This window comes from Atractosteus spatula, unplaced genomic scaffold (genome assembly GCF_055471065.1).
Source record: "Atractosteus spatula isolate fAtrSpa1 unplaced genomic scaffold, fAtrSpa1.hap1 Scaffold_8, whole genome shotgun sequence".
Classification (NCBI taxonomy): Eukaryota; Metazoa; Chordata; class Actinopteri; order Semionotiformes; family Lepisosteidae; genus Atractosteus; species Atractosteus spatula.
Genome location: NW_028296912.1, coordinates 175278 through 192402, shown reverse-complemented (window position 1 = coordinate 192402; position 17125 = coordinate 175278). Strand labels below are relative to the sequence as shown.

Genomic DNA, 17125 nt, shown 5'->3' with positions numbered 1-17125 from the left:
GTCGCTTTCCGTTTAACAACAAAAAAAAAAACGTTCACAAAATGCATGCTAGCGGACAAACGCACCTCAGAGGACTTAAGGGTGGCTTCAAGTTGGAATGATAAAGTCTCCCCGTCCGGTCAGGAAAAGGGAACTTTGTTAGACAGAAAGAAGGAAGTAATAATAACGGAGAATTGTGTGCAAGGATCTTAGAAGCTGCGCAGCCCTGCAGTTTCAATAGCCCTTTTATTCGTGTCAGATGCTGGAATTGCCTTTTTTTTACGCTCTTACGAATGCGATGTCAACGAAAACAGAACCAAGCACAAAAAACCCTCAAGTCCTCCAGTTGCATAGAATGCCGATACGCGTCCAAGCAGTATTTGACTGCATCCTACCATTGCAACACGGGGCGTATATGGAAACGAACACGCGCTACGAATTGTCTCTAATCAGTCCCTACAGTTGTAAGGCGCCTTGAAGCGTGCACCCCCATCATTAATCTTTGCGCATCTGTGCAAGGTAAACTCTTGAGCAGTCTTTGAAACGGCTCAAAGGAAACACATGATTGATTCCATGTGCATCTGGGGTTCATTTCTTATTTACATTTAATTCAAGGGAAAGGCTTGGGTCAGTTTCAGATGGCCTCCAACAGCGAGATTCAAGCGCCCCACCTTCAGAGCACTCTGCGCCCCGAGAACGCCAACGGCTCCTCTGCTCTCCGGGGTGCGGTTGTGACCCCGTAACCTACAGTGTTGGTGGCAGACAAATGGAGACTAACAGGTGACGTCTTAGGACATGACTACATTGTGACGCTCAGTGGGGTTGGGGACCTCTGCTTGGAAAAGAGTGCGAGGCCCCTTTAGAAAAACATTTTGTTAACAGGCATTCCGCCTCAGCCTAAACACCTATAGCTTGCAAAGCGCATGCTATTAGACAGGCACCTCTGCAAGACCTTAAGAGTCTCTTAAACTAGTGATGGTAAGGTGTTCCCAATGGGCGATGTTCGGCTTTCAAATCATCTCTCTGTGGAAGCGCTCAGATGCAGCTGTTTAAGGCTTAGAAGCAGCTGACTGTTTCACCACCTAGCTGATCACTGTCATTCAGGGAGCTCAGAGGTGAAAAGCCTGTCTGAGAGACAATTCGCCGTCGATCAGTTCAATGTGTTCCGTACCAGCTCGGCGCACCTGAGATCATCTTGGTTACCATGTAGCTCAGATCAGTGAGAGCGCGTGTGTGTGTGTACCACTGTGATTGGATGCCGGTCCTTCTCAGGTCACAGTAAACCTTCTGCTGCCTAACTTCCCTAATTCCGGGGATCCCTTTGAAAAAGCAAAGGAAAAATAAACTGGCTTTTCATCAGCGTGATCAACGCAACCCAGTGTGCCCCAGTGGCCTAATGGATAAGGCACTGGCCTCCTAAGCCAGGGATTGTGGGTTCGAGTCCCATCTGGGGTGCTCCTGTCTCCTTTTGAGCGTACGAATGTCCTTGCGATTTGCGAAGCTGCAACCCCACCTTACTCAGTGAGCGTCCCTGCTTTTCTCTCACATACAGTTGTGAGAAAAACTTTTGTAAACTGCTCTTCGGAATGATATGGATTTCTGCATGAATGGCTCCTAACATGTGATCTAATCTTTATCTAAGTCATAATAATTAATAGAGATAGTCTGATTTAACAAACAACACACGCCCAACATTTGACATTGCTGTTTCTTTATTGAACAAATGGTTTAAACAATCGAGGTCATTGATGGAAAAAGTACGTGAACCCTTATATTAAGGAGCTAGTGGAACCTCCTTTATTGACAAAAACCTCAACCCCCACTTTCTGTAGCGGCCGATCAGACCTGAGCAGCGGTTAGGAGGTATTTTGGCCTATTCTTCTATGCAAAACTGTTTCAGTTCATGGATATTTTTGGGATGTCTTGCGCTGAACGGCCTGCTTCAGATCACGCCACAGCACTTCAATGGGATTGGGGTCAGGACTCTTACTTGGCCATCCCAAAATATGGAATTTCTTCTGTTTCAGCCACTCTGTTGTTGATGTACTCCTTTGTTTTTGTCATGTTGCATGACCCGGCGTCTTTCGGGTTTTAGATCACAGGCAGACACCCTGACATTCTGCTGTAGAATTTCCTGATACCACTTGGAATTCATCGGTCCCTCGATGATTGCAAGCCGTACAGCCTCCGCCATGCTTCCCAGTTGGGATGAGGTTTTGGAGTTGGTATGCAGTGTTTTGTTATCTCCAAACATAACGCTGTGCACATTTACCAACAAGTTCAACTTTTGTCACATCTGTCCACAGAACATTGTTCCAGGAGTTGCTGTGGAACATCCATGTGGTCTTTAGCAAACTTGAGAGGGGCAGTGGTGGTTTTTTTGGGGGGGGAGAGCAGTGGTTTCCTCCGTGGTGACCTCCCATGATCACCACTCCTGTTCAGATTTCTTCTTATGGTGGACTCATGAACACAGACGTAAGACAAAGTCAACCACCTGTTCGCTAGATCCCATCCCCACTCAGCTAGTCAAAGATTCCCTCGGAGGACTGGCAGGACCTATATTTAGTATGATGAATGCATCCCTTGCGTCAGGCGTTGTACCTCATCAATTTAAGGTAGCGGTTGTTAGACCGCTCCTTAAGAAGTCAAATTTGGATCCCCAAGTTCTTAACAACTACAGGCCTGTCTCAAAGGTCCCATTTCAATCTAAAAGTCTTGAGAGAATAGTTGTGGCCCAACTTCAATCGTCTCTGGATTCAAATAATATACTTGAGAAATTTCAGTCTGGTTTCCGCCCAGGCCACAGCACTGAAACTGCATTAACAAGAGTCGTAAATGAAATTCTCTTAGCTACTGATGCGGGGAATGCAACAGTGCTTGTGCTTCTAGATCTTAGTGCTGCCTTTGACACGGTTGACCTCTCTGTTTTGTCACACAGGCTTGAGTTTGAGGTTGGCTTATCTGGAACCGTCCTTAAGTGGTTTACTTCATATTTAACTCATCGTTTTCGTTCTGTTCAAATATCTAATAATTGTACTGCTTCATCAACGTCACCAGTTCAATTTGGTGATCAGTGCCGGGACCAATATTGCTCTCTCTCTCTACATGCTGCTGCTAGGTAGGATAACACGAAAACATAATTTGAACTTTCATTCATATGCTGATGACACTCAAATATACATTTCGTTTACACCAAACGACAACTCTTCTATTATCACTTTAGTTAAATGCATTAATGAAGGAAAGACTTGGATGTGTGAAAACTTTTTGTTACTCAACTCCGATAAAACTAGGGAGCTGTTTATTGGAGGCAACAATACTGATAGGACTACTATAACTTCTGCACTTAACTCAGAGGATTTAAACATTTGCCTCAAAGAGTCAGCACGTAACCTAGGCGTCATATTAGACACAAGGCTCTTAACAACTTCCATTGTTGAGTGCCTTGGGACAACCTTGTTGTGAAAGGCGCTATTTAGAAATACATTGAATTGAATTGAATTGACAATGTAAACTGTCGTGTGTGTTGTTTGTTAAATAAGACTGTCTTTATTTATTATTATGCCTCAGATGAAGACCAGATCACATTTTAAGAGCCATTCATGTAGAAATCCAGATCATTCCAAAGGGTTCACAAACTTTTTATCGCAAGTGTGCAACATTCACTCCACAAAGAAAACGGGTCATGATAGCCGACAGATTTTTCAAAGGTTTCAGTACTGATGTCACTCCATGTAACTTTAATGACAGTGCGATGATCAAGGAACGCAGTGGGATCGCGGTTGCTCATGGGACGGGTTGGGGCTGCTGGTACATGTCAGGATGGCCGAGCGGTCTAAGGCGCTGCATTTAGGTTGCAGTCTTCCCTGGAGGCGTGGTTTCAAATCCCACTCCTGACAAAGAGCTTGATTGGTCCTCTTTTCTTTGAGCTTTTTCGAAACAAATCAACACTAATCAAACACACTGGCGGGTTTTCGAAAAGCATCGAGGAGTGGACAGGATGCCCCTTTGGAATAGGGCTCAGAAAATGACGGAGAAGGGAAATTCCGTAAGATCCCACACATTGGAATCTGATTGGACAAAAGCTACGTCGTCTCCCGCGTGACAGGCGGGGATACTCACCACTATACTAACATGGAGCACTGGCGTGCCGCGCGGATGTATTTCCTCTTATGGCCACTACTGTTTTCGGGTTTCGGCTTTTATTTGCATTCCTTCCAGAGGAGCGCGTAAAAATGAGTGGTCATCTGCGCCATCCTCACTCCTCCTCTGCTCCTCCTCGTGCACTAGGAAGACCTATGGAGTCGGTTCTTTCAGCTTTATGAATTGGGTTCAACCAGTTGATATCAATTTAATTCCTAAGAGTTATGTACTTGTTTTCAGTATCTAATGTAGAAGTTGTAACCAAGTTCACTTTATGAAACGGTCTAAATGAATGATATACTGAACGTATGTCCTCTTGATATATGTAACTCTTCGTAACTGACTGAATATATACCTTTTGTATTCTGATAACCCTCTCGATAAGATCTGTTAGGTTTATATGCATATTCTATGTATTAATAAATGTATCCTCGTGTATTAGTACCTGTGTGTGTGCGTTGTTTGAGTTATATCGCAAGGTTGGATTCTAAAGCCATTAAAAGAATCATTTTGGGATTTACTGCTACAATTAATAATTGTCCCCGTAAATGCCCAAACCCTACAGAACTGGTGCCTTCAGAGAGCACACTACACTAGGAAGACATATGGAGTCGGTTTTTTAAGCTTTATGAATTGGGTTTTCAAAGGCTGGGAGTAGGGCACAAGACATGCGAACGCGTAGAGTCATTATCTGCTTCCAGGTGCGAAATGTCGTTTGTGGACGCAGAATAGTATATGTCCAAGGCAGCAGGTCCAAGTGATTTAGCGTTTTAAAAGTCGCGGGAAAAGCAAAACGGGTGCTTTTCCTTTGTTGCACAGGCACACGACCACACCGCAGGCGGCAGGACTCGAAGCTTCGCGGGGAGACCTCAACGGCTTTCTAGTCCATCGCCGTAACCACTCGGCCACGGCTGCAGCGTGCGTCGCTGCTGCCGCCGCCACTGCCTTCTTGATACAGTCTAACATAGAGTGCCGGGCGGCGGCGGAAACCTTTTTCAAAGTCGCTTTCCGTTTAACAACAAAAAAAAAAACGTTCACAAAATGCATGCTAGCGGACAAACGCACCTCAGAGGACTTAAGGGTGGCTTCAAGTTGGAATGATAAAGTCTCCCCGTCCGGTCAGGAAAAGGGAACTTTGTTAGACAGAAAGAAGGAAGTAATAATAACGGAGAATTGTGTGCAAGGATCTTAGAAGCTGCGCAGCCCTGCAGTTTCAATAGCCCTTTTATTCGTGTCAGATGCTGGAATTGCCTTTTTTTTACGCTCTTACGAATGCGATGTCAACGAAAACAGAACCAAGCACAAAAAACCCTCAAGTCCTCCAGTTGCATAGAATGCCGATACGCGTCCAAGCAGTATTTGACTGCATCCTACCATTGCAACACGGGGCGTATATGGAAACGAACACGCGCTACGAATTGTCTCTAATCAGTCCCTACAGTTGTAAGGCGCCTTGAAGCGTGCACCCCCATCATTAATCTTTGCGCATCTGTGCAAGGTAAACTCTTGAGCAGTCTTTGAAACGGCTCAAAGGAAACACATGATTGATTCCATGTGCATCTGGGGTTCATTTCTTATTTACATTTAATTCAAGGGAAAGGCTTGGGTCAGTTTCAGATGGCCTCCAACAGCGAGATTCAAGCGCCCCACCTTCAGAGCACTCTGCGCCCCGAGAACGCCAACGGCTCCTCTGCTCTCCGGGGTGCGGTTGTGACCCCGTAACCTACAGTGTTGGTGGCAGACAAATGGAGACTAACAGGTGACGTCTTAGGACATGACTACATTGTGACGCTCAGTGGGGTTGGGGACCTCTGCTTGGAAAAGAGTGCGAGGCCCCTTTAGAAAAACATTTTGTTAACAGGCATTCCGCCTCAGCCTAAACACCTATAGCTTGCAAAGCGCATGCTATTAGACAGGCACCTCTGCAAGACCTTAAGACTCTCTTAAACTAGTGATGGTAAGGTGTTCCCAATGGGCGATGTTCGGCTTTCAAATCATCTCTCTGTGGAAGCGCTCAGATGCAGCTGTTTAAGGCTTAGAAGCAGCTGACTGTTTCACCACCTAGCTGATCACTGTCATTCAGGGAGCTCAGAGGTGAAAAGCCTGTCTGAGAGACAATTCGCCGTCGATCAGTTCAATGTGTTCCGTACCAGCTCGGCGCACCTGAGATCATCTTGGTTACCATGTAGCTCAGATCAGTGAGAGCGCGTGTGTGTGTGTACCACTGTGATTGGATGCCGGTCCTTCTCAGGTCACAGTAAACCTTCTGCTGCCTAACTTCCCTAATTCCGGGGATCCCTTTGAAAAAGCAAAGGAAAAATAAACTGGCTTTTCATCAGCGTGATCAACGCAACCCAGTGTGCCCCAGTGGCCTAATGGATAAGGCACTGGCCTCCTAAGCCAGGGATTGTGGGTTCGAGTCCCATCTGGGGTGCTCCTGTCTCCTTTTGAGCGTACGAATGTCCTTGCGATTTGCGAAGCTGCAACCCCACCTTACTCAGTGAGCGTCCCTGCTTTTCTCTCACATACAGTTGTGAGAAAAACTTTTGTAAACTGCTCTTCGGAATGATATGGATTTCTGCATGAATGGCTCCTAACATGTGATCTAATCTTTATCTAAGTCATAATAATTAATAGAGATAGTCTGATTTAACAAACAACACACGCCCAACATTTGACATTGCTGTTTCTTTATTGAACAAATGGTTTAAACAATCGAGGTCATTGATGGAAAAAGTACGTGAACCCTTATATTAAGGAGCTAGTGGAACCTCCTTTATTGACAAAAACCTCAACCCCCACTTTCTGTAGCGGCCGATCAGACCTGAGCAGCGGTTAGGAGGTATTTTGGCCTATTCTTCTATGCAAAACTGTTTCAGTTCATGGATATTTTTGGGATGTCTTGCGCTGAACGGCCTGCTTCAGATCACGCCACAGCACTTCAATGGGATTGGGGTCAGGACTCTTACTTGGCCATCCCAAAATATGGAATTTCTTCTGTTTCAGCCACTCTGTTGTTGATGTACTCCTTTGTTTTTGTCATGTTGCATGACCCGGCGTCTTTCGGGTTTTAGATCACAGGCAGACACCCTGACATTCTGCTGTAGAATTTCCTGATACCACTTGGAATTCATCGGTCCCTCGATGATTGCAAGCCGTACAGCCTCCGCCATGCTTCCCAGTTGGGATGAGGTTTTGGAGTTGGTATGCAGTGTTTTGTTATCTCCAAACATAACGCTGTGCACATTTACCAACAAGTTCAACTTTTGTCACATCTGTCCACAGAACATTGTTCCAGGAGTTGCTGTGGAACATCCATGTGGTCTTTAGCAAACTTGAGAGGGGCAGTGGTGGTTTTTTTGGGGGGGGAGAGCAGTGGTTTCCTCCGTGGTGACCTCCCATGATCACCACTCCTGTTCAGATTTCTTCTTATGGTGGACTCATGAACACAGACGTAAGACAAAGTCAACCACCTGTTCGCTAGATCCCATCCCCACTCAGCTAGTCAAAGATTCCCTCGGAGGACTGGCAGGACCTATATTTAGTATGATGAATGCATCCCTTGCGTCAGGCGTTGTACCTCATCAATTTAAGGTAGCGGTTGTTAGACCGCTCCTTAAGAAGTCAAATTTGGATCCCCAAGTTCTTAACAACTACAGGCCTGTCTCAAAGGTCCCATTTCAATCTAAAAGTCTTGAGAGAATAGTTGTGGCCCAACTTCAATCGTCTCTGGATTCAAATAATATACTTGAGAAATTTCAGTCTGGTTTCCGCCCAGGCCACAGCACTGAAACTGCATTAACAAGAGTCGTAAATGAAATTCTCTTAGCTACTGATGCGGGGAATGCAACAGTGCTTGTGCTTCTAGATCTTAGTGCTGCCTTTGACACGGTTGACCTCTCTGTTTTGTCACACAGGCTTGAGTTTGAGGTTGGCTTATCTGGAACCGTCCTTAAGTGGTTTACTTCATATTTAACTCATCGTTTTCGTTCTGTTCAAATATCTAATAATTGTACTGCTTCATCAACGTCACCAGTTCAATTTGGTGATCAGTGCCGGGACCAATATTGCTCTCTCTCTCTACATGCTGCTGCTAGGTAGGATAACACGAAAACATAATTTGAACTTTCATTCATATGCTGATGACACTCAAATATACATTTCGTTTACACCAAACGACAACTCTTCTATTATCACTTTAGTTAAATGCATTAATGAAGGAAAGACTTGGATGTGTGAAAACTTTTTGTTACTCAACTCCGATAAAACTAGGGAGCTGTTTATTGGAGGCAACAATACTGATAGGACTACTATAACTTCTGCACTTAACTCAGAGGATTTAAACATTTGCCTCAAAGAGTCAGCACGTAACCTAGGCGTCATATTAGACACAAGGCTCTTAACAACTTCCATTGTTAAGTGCCTTGGGACAACCTTGTTGTGAAAGGCGCTATTTAGAAATACATTGAATTGAATTGAATTGACAATGTAAACTGTCGTGTGTGTTGTTTGTTAAATAAGACTGTCTTTATTTATTATTATGCCTCAGATGAAGACCAGATCTCATTTTAAGAGCCATTCATGTAGAAATCCAGATCATTCCAAAGGGTTCACAAACTTTTTATCGCAAGTGTGCAACATTCACTCCACAAAGAAAACGGGTCATGAAAGCCGACAGATTTTTCAAAGGTTTCAGTACTGATGTCACTCCATGTAACTTTAATGACAGTGCGATGATCAAGGAACGCAGTGGGATCGCGGTTGCTCATGGGACGGGTTGGGGCTGCTGGTACATGTCAGGATGGCCGAGCGGTCTAAGGCGCTGCATTTAGGTCGCAGTCTTCCCTGGAGGTGTGGGTTCAAATCCCACTCCTGACAAAGAGCTTGATTGGTCTTCTTTGAGCTTTTTCGAAACAAATCAACACTAATCAAACACACTGGCGGGTTTTCGAAAAGCATCGAGGAGTGGACAGGATGCCCCTTTGGAATAGGGCTCAGAAAATGACGGAGAAGGGAAATTCCGTAAGATCCCACACATTGGAATCTGATTGGACAAAAGCTACGTCGTCTCCCGTGTGACAGGCGGGGATACTCACCACTATACTAACATGGAGCACTGGCATGCCGCGCGGATGTATTTCCTCTTATGGCCACTACTGTTTTCGGGTTTCGGCTTTTATTTGCATTCCTTCCAGAGGAGCGCGTAAAAATGAGTGTTCATCTGCGCCATCCTCACTCCTCCTCTGCTCCTCCTCGTGCACTATTGTAGCGGCAATGCTTGTTAATAAGACAGAATTATGTGTTGCGGTGCTTTCCCAAATGAGGCCCCATCTCTCTCTTCATCTCTGTGGTGCAGCCACAGAGAAGCTTTTCATGCAGGCTGATTTAAAGGTGTTTTCTTTTGATAAGGGACAGCTCCCAAAGGGGGATGCACTTAGGTAAGCCTGGCTATCTGTCACGACCACCAGGCTGTCAAGACCTACTCGTAAGCGAACTAATCAGTGCCAGCAGCGGGTTATTATTAACAAACGCCGCCGCACGAGTTAAACCACCTGCTCACATTCCACCTTGCGGTGCGCAGTGCTACTTATACTATCTTCACCTGCTTCCCGCTGCTCGGTATTGAGTCTACTCCTTGAGAGATCTACCTGGCGTTTTTTCCCGTACCTCGTTTTTTCTGGTTATTGGACTCCCCTTCTGCCTTTTCGACTTTGCACCTCGCCTCTCGCCTCGGACTGTTTGCTACCGGAGATCTCCTTGGATTACGATTTGCCTTTCGCCTTTTAACCCCGACCTTGCCTCTCGTTTTTGGATTGTTTGCCTGCCTCATCTATTACCCGTGCCTGCGTCTGCACAGGATCCTTGTATCTTCCCACCAGGGATTCCTAACACTTTCATGATCAATGGTCATCCATTGGCGCCTATCTGTCTAGGGAGTGCCAGATGGACATCTGGACTGCATTCCTAAGTGTCAGGAGTAAGTGACTCATATCTCACCTTGATCAACCAATCAGGGACTGGTAGGGCAGAGTAACCCACGTGGGACTCTGATGCCCATGGAACTTTCAGCCAATGAATGAGCTGAAGTTCCTCCAGGTAAAAACAGGCAACACAGAGCTCCAGGAGAATTCTGTGAACTTTTTCGGACAATTCTAAAGGGAATTCAAAGGAGAATTCCAGGGCAGGACAGCCCAGGAGCAGAAGGCTCCCAAAGGCAGGACATTCTCGCAGCGCGCCTCCTGACCATCCTGAGACTCAGCCCGGACAACCACGGAACGGCCAGTGTGTCCGAGTGCCAGAACTTTCCTCTGTTCTAAGAGTCTAGAGCGGAGGTTGCCAGAGAGTAACCAGAGGATCCACCCGAGGTTAGCATCAGCAGCAAGCCTCGTGAACAGGTCGGAACTGTGGACAGCTGAATCAGTATTCAGAACTGGCGCTTCATCAGGAACGAACCGGTCCTCTTCCTGACCTGCTGGGACCCACAGTAACATTTCTCCTGAGTACAACTTCGCTAGTTAAAGCCAACTCTAACTAGCCGGTCTTCAGAGAGCATCAGCAGCGCACCGTCGCAAGCCGCACAGCACAGCCAGGCACGGAGCCAGAGAGCGCGGATTGGACAGCAACAGCCTGCAACTGTTTCTTTGTGCCTGCAGGAGATCTGAATCCCCAGAGATTGGATGAGTATTCAACTTCAATGCATTACAGCTCGAGAATTCAATTGTTATCCCAACCAGTTAATATCAATTTAATTCCTAAGAGTTATGTACTTGTTTTCAGTATTTAATGTAGAAGTTGTAACCAAGTTCACTTTATGAAACGGTCTAAATGAATGATATACTGAACGTATGTCCTCTTGATATATGTAACTCTTCGTAACTGACTGAATATATACCTTTTGTACTCTGATAACCCTCTCGATAAGATCTGATAGGTTTATATGCATATTCTATGTATTGATAAATGTATCCTCGTGTATTAGTACCTTTGTGTGTGCGTTGTTTGAGTTATATCGCATGGTTGGATTCTAAAGCCATTAAAAGAATCATTTTGTGATTTACGGCTACAATTAATAATTGTCCCCGTAAATGCCCAAACCCTACAGAACTGGTGCCTTCAGAGAGCACACTACATTTTATTGGCGTCCCTGGACCGGCTATGGCAAGACTGAAATGAGTCAACCAAGCGGAATAATTCAATATAAAACGCCGCGGGTTTCATACACGACAATACAGTGTGCTGAAAGCCGAAAGGAAAAAAGTTCCCCTTGCTCTTTAAGCAGTGCTTGATTGTTTTGTGATCTTTTGCGATCTACAGGGTTGATTGCATACTTGATCTTGTGGTTTTCTGTGGTAGAACTGTGATTTCGTACTTAAAAGTAATACTCTTTAAGTTTAACGATGGGGCTATAAGATCTGAATTCGAGTCGCTATTAAGCACTCTCTCTAGCAGCGACAGGTCTGACCACGATCTCCACCATATCTCCGTCAGCGGAGAAGCTAGAAGAATAAACCTCCATTCTCTGAGAGAGCTAGCGAAGGACATGGAGAGATTTGACCCCGCGGTGTCAGAGAATAATATCGAGAGTTATATTCAGGACCTCAGGTATACCCTGCAGTACCTGCCAAATGCCACAGAACAGGAGAAAGTGTTTCTGGTCAGGAAAACTACCAGCAGAGCTGTACATGAGTGGATGGCTAGACAGATGAAGAAAGTCTGTAATGATTTTGAGCAGCTTTGTCAAGCACTTATCCAAGAATACAGTGCGTTTATTGACCCGACTGCCGCGATAGCCGCCGCCCTTAACATTAAGCACGAGAGAGCAGAGTCCCCTCGCGAATATTACGAGAGACTTAGACGAACTTATTTTGCAGGGCGAAATGATGAGGGTTGCGAAGAGAACACACATTTCAAGGGTTTATTCATTGCGAATCTCCACCCGTCAGTCAGAAAGATGATCTTAATGCATACAGATGCACAGACCATGAAAATGAGTGATATTAAGAGATTCGTGCAGAAAGCCTGGGAGTATGATGTCCAAAGTCGCTCTGAGCAAAAAGCTGTTAAAGCGACTGTGTTCGCCGTCAGAGCCAGCAGGGTTAACTCCCTCCTGCTCGAAGGAGCACAGGCTCCTGAGCTGGCTAAGCCCCGTTCCAAAGCAGGCACACAGGACCGCACCCAGCGTCCTAAGAGCCATGAGAACACTGGGGGAGGGAAAGACTAGATAAAGCTGAACAAAAAGAGTCAGTAGCTGCCCGCCTGGCCAGGCTTGAACAAGTTTTATTAGGACAGGGACAACCGCTCCCCAAGGCTGCCGGAAGCGTGAATGAGCTGATACTCTCCACTGGAGGAGGCGGAGACCCGCCCCCTCCCACTCCCTCAGTCTATCTGATTGAGCGGAAGGGTTCCTGCCTGGATGAATTCAGCCACTCCCAAGCGAGTGCTGACTCCACCCCTGAAGTCACAGAGCAGGCAGTGAAACACAGAGGAAAAGCAGGAAGCTTTTACCTCAAGGCTGCCATGGGAGATGTCTTACACAGTGAGACACTGATTGACACTGAGGTTGAAAGGTGTTTGATGTCACACGGCAAACTCAAACGGGTAGAAAAAGAAAAGGGCATGCGACTCAGAGTGGAACCTTTGGTGGATCACCAGAAAGGCAAAGTGTGGAAACAGGTCAAGGCTCCTAAGCCTTCTGTACAGAAGGAAAGGGGGGTCAAGAGGCAGACTGTGCTCACACAGTGCCCACCGAACACAGAAGCCTATGTGGAGATTCCTTCTGTTCCCTCTGGACAAGAAATAAAAATATTTTCTTGTTCCCCGGATATACAGGGAAGTCGTGTCCCGGCTGAGGTCCCAACAGCCTCCCTGCCACAGGAGCGGTGCTCCAAGCGGCCGCCTGATCCACCAGGTAAAGAATACCCCTTTTACATCCCTAAAGAGGAGCAGATCTCTCCACCTGGCGATGAAAAGGTGCTTTCCCTGTGCACCCTGGCACCCAAGAGGGGTCAGGACCACCACCCTGCAGTGGTGGAAGGGATCCAGATGGCAGGAGAGCAGGTTGGTTGGTGATGTAGCCCTCACCCTTAGCCCTGAGAGGTCCTCTATTAGTAAGGATCTGCTTGAGCAGCGGTCACAGGGCCACCGCCAGGTGCCCCTGGTGCAACATTCACAGGTTAGACAGAGAGCCCAGCTGGACACTGGGACTACTGCGCTGTGGACACACCTGATCCCAGATGCCGATTCCCTCTGCTGTGACCTAGGGAACCTGCAGTCAGGTAACATTATTTCTCACAACTACCAGGTAGTGAGTGAGACTGACCTGATTGTTCCTGCCTCGACAGCAGGGTTTCCAACACACCCAGTCCCCAGGAAGGGACAGGGAATGAAAGCCGAGCTGGTTTTCTTACAGCCACCAGCTCAGTCTGTCAGTCTGAGTCTGACCAACAGTGGTTCACCCAGACTGGAGCTGGATGGTCAAGCCACCCGCCTGTTAGTGCAGAACATGGAAAAGGGGGGTGTCAGAATCCCTGCCCGCACTGACATGGGCCTGGTGGGTGATAGCGAGTTCGAAGACAGTGAACTAGCTATCCCAGTGCTGGGGCAGCTCCCTGAACCCCTAGCAAGGAAAGGGGGGAGCGAGCAGGTGTCCTACACCCACGCCCAGCAAACGATTGTAAACATGCCGATAGAGGGATTCCTCAATCAGGAAGTGTGCAGGGTGGACCTGAACAGTGAGAATGGGGTAACAATCCCAGATCACTCAGGTGCTCCAGATGACCACTCAGCCAAGGGTCAGGCATGGTCCACCGCTGCACCGCCCCCTGCAGGGTTCCTAGAGCACAGGCATGAACAAATCGAAAAAGCAGATGCCCTGGAAATGGAGGAGCAGCATCAGCCGCTGTGTCAGATCTCCCCAGATTTCCAGGATGTTGGTGCCCAAGATGCCACATGGCATACTGAGAAAGACACCATGTACATGCTGCGCCAGCTTAGAAAGGCAACAGTCACTCAGAAGGAGATGACTGGGATCAGCCACCCCAAAAGACTTTTGGGAGGACTGGTTGCTGCCGCCACTGTTGTGCATTTGCTATTTCTGGTAGGTTTGTTTGCTGCAGGCACTCTCACCCTGACTGCCCCAAGAAGGCAGGTGTCAGAGATGCCAGAGGGTAGTGACAGACTGTATCAACAGCAGCAAAAGTTGGAAAGCTTAGGGAAAACCCTACAGGCAACTTCCTATGCAACAGGGTTAAACCTTATCCCCCAACCAGTGGACATGATTGCCGGTGTTATACAGTGGGTTTATGCTTGTGTGCAACAGGCCAGAATGTTGACGCAAGACCTGTTAAGGGAGTTCAGTGCCACTGTAGCCAGTTTAGCCATGGCACAAATCCCAACCCACTTGATTCCACTCTTCTCAGTAGAGGAGTATGTGACATTAACCACCCCATTGCTCGTAGCTCACCCAGAAGGCGATCCAAGATTGAATTTGGTTCCAAATCTTGAGATGGGTATGGCTACCAAAGCTATCCATTGGCTGTGTCTAAATGATTCACCAATGAAGGGTGTAAAGCTACTATCGAGTAGAGGGAGGTCAATGAACCCCATGAAGAGCAGGTGGGAAGTAAATGGCTGGTCAGCACACCACATTTAACTGTCACTATGGCTTGTGACAGGCATGATACAGCTACCACAATGCAGCTACCTAATCAAAACAGTTTCTTGTAAGTTCCAGAGGAGGCCATAGTACAGCATGGTGACTTAACACTGTACGGTCTGGAACCAGACAATATAAGACCAAACTTGAGGTCATGGATGCCTTCAGGTGCCACACTATTGAATTGGATAGAAATCCAAGAAACAGTAAGCCCTGAAGAGGTACAGGTAGTTGAGTTTGCTTTAATGGAACAAACCTCCAAACCACCCTGGCAGGTGCCCAACACAGGTGTTGTGGTTCATCAGGGGGGCTGGGAACAGGAACTGTTGTTATTGTAACACTGCTGCTGGGTAGCTGGATCATGACTGACAGTGTACTCTGAATGCTGTACTCTCACATCAAGATGTACTCTGGGTAGCATGAATGAGTCAAAGGTAGCATGTCAAAAGAAAGGAATTGACTTCTCCCCAAATATCTGCCTACAGAGGTATCAGATACTGACAGTGAACTTCCTGATGTGTAATGCCTAGACTGAGGTGATGTCTCCTACCGTGTTTATACATACTCCAGATGTTATTCATCATGTTTGTTCCCAATGCTGGTTCCGGTATGAATTCTCGAGGAGTAATGTGGACATTTAAGTTTAATGTTCTAATGACAAGGGACATCACTTAACTCTGTTTTGTTTTGAAGGCAACAACGCCTCAGGACCTCGTGACCTTCAAAAAGGGGGGATGTGTAGCGGCAATGCTTGTTAATAAGACAGAATTAAGTGTTGCGGTGCTTTCCCAAATGAGGCCCCATCTCTCTCTTTAGTGGCTGCACCACAGAGAAGCTTTTCATGCAGGCTGATTTAAAGATGTTTTCTTTTGATAAGGGACAGCTCCCAAAGGGGGATGCACTTAGCTAAGCCTGGCTATCATGATCAATGGTCATCCATTAGCGCCTATCTGTCTAGGGAGTGCCAGATGGACATCTGGACTGCATTCCTAAGTGTCAGGAGTAAGTGACTCATATCTCACCTTGATCAACCAATCAGGGACTGGTAGGGCAGAGTAACCCACGTGGGACTCTGATGCCCATGGAACTTTCAGCCAATGAATGAGCTGAAGTTCCTCCAGGTAAAAACAGGCAACACAGAGCTCCAGGAGAATTCTGTGAACTTTTTCGGACAATTCTAAAGGGAATTCAAAGGAGAATTCCAGGGCAGGACAGCCCAGGAGCAGAAGGCTCCCAAGGGCAGGACATTCTCGCAGCGCACCTCCTGACCATCCTGAGACTCAGCCCGGACAACCACGGAACGGCCAGTGTGTCCGAGTGCCAGAACTTTCCTCTGTTCTAAGAGTCTAGAGCGGAGGTTGCCAGAGAGTAACCAGAGGATCCACCCGAGGTTAGCATCAGCAGCAAGCCTCGTGAACAGATCGGAACTGTGGACAGCTGAATCGGTATTCAGAACTGGCGCTTCATCAGGAACGAACCGGTCCTCTTCCTGACCTGCTGGGACCCACAGTAACTTTTCTCCTGAGCACAACTTCGCTAGTTAAAGCCAACACTAACTAGCCGGTCTTCAGAGAGCATCAGCAGCGCACCGTCGCAAGCCGCACAGCACAGCCTGGCACGGAGCCAGAGAGCGCGGATTGGACAGCAACAGCCTGCAACTGTTTCTTTGTGCCTGCAGGAGATCTGAATCCCCACAGATTGGATGAGTATTCAACTTCAATGCATTACAGCTCGAGAATTCAATTGTTATCCCAACCAGTTGATATCAATTTAATTCCTAAGAGTTATGTACTTGTTTTCAGTATCTAATGTAGAAGTTGTAACCAAGTTCACTTTATGAAACGGTCTAAATGAATGATATACTGAACGTATGTCCTCTTGATATATGTAACTCTTCGTAACTGACTGAATATATACCTTTTGTATTCTGATAACCCTCTCGATAAGATCTGTTAGGTTTATATGCATATTCTATGTATTAATAAATGTATCCTCGTGTATTAGTACCTGTGTGTGTGCGTTGTTTGAGTTATATCGCAAGGTTGGATTCTAAAGCCATTAAAAGAATCATTTTGTGATTTACTGCTACAATTAATAATTGTCCCCGTAAATGCCCAAACCCTACAGAACTGGTGCCTTCAGAGAGCACACTACACTAGGAAGACATATGGAGTCGGTTTTTTAAGCTTTATGAATTGGGTTTTCAAAGGCTGGGAGTAGGGCACAAGACATGCGAACGCATAGAGTCATTATCTGCTTCCAGGTGCGAAATGTCGTTTGTGGACACAGAATAGTATATGTCCAAGGCAGCAGGTCCAAGTGATTTAGCATTTTAAAAGTCGCGGGAAA

The 17125-nt window shown here is 46.6% G+C and overlaps 4 non-coding genes across 4 annotated transcripts; all 4 read left to right on the top strand.

Moving 5' to 3' along the window:
• The first annotated feature begins 1361 nt into the window (after positions 1-1361).
• On the top strand, positions 1362-1434 carry trnar-ccu (transfer RNA arginine (anticodon CCU)). The gene has a single exon. It is a non-coding gene; the product is annotated as a tRNA-Arg (tRNA).
• A 2361-nt stretch (positions 1435-3795) lies between these two features.
• On the top strand, positions 3796-3878 carry trnal-uag (transfer RNA leucine (anticodon UAG)). The gene has a single exon. It is a non-coding gene; the product is annotated as a tRNA-Leu (tRNA).
• A 2605-nt stretch (positions 3879-6483) lies between these two features.
• Positions 6484-6556, top strand: trnar-ccu (transfer RNA arginine (anticodon CCU)). The gene has a single exon. It is a non-coding gene; the product is annotated as a tRNA-Arg (tRNA).
• A 2361-nt stretch (positions 6557-8917) lies between these two features.
• Positions 8918-9000, top strand: trnal-uag (transfer RNA leucine (anticodon UAG)). The gene has a single exon. It is a non-coding gene; the product is annotated as a tRNA-Leu (tRNA).
• The last annotated feature ends 8125 nt before the right edge of the window (positions 9001-17125 follow it).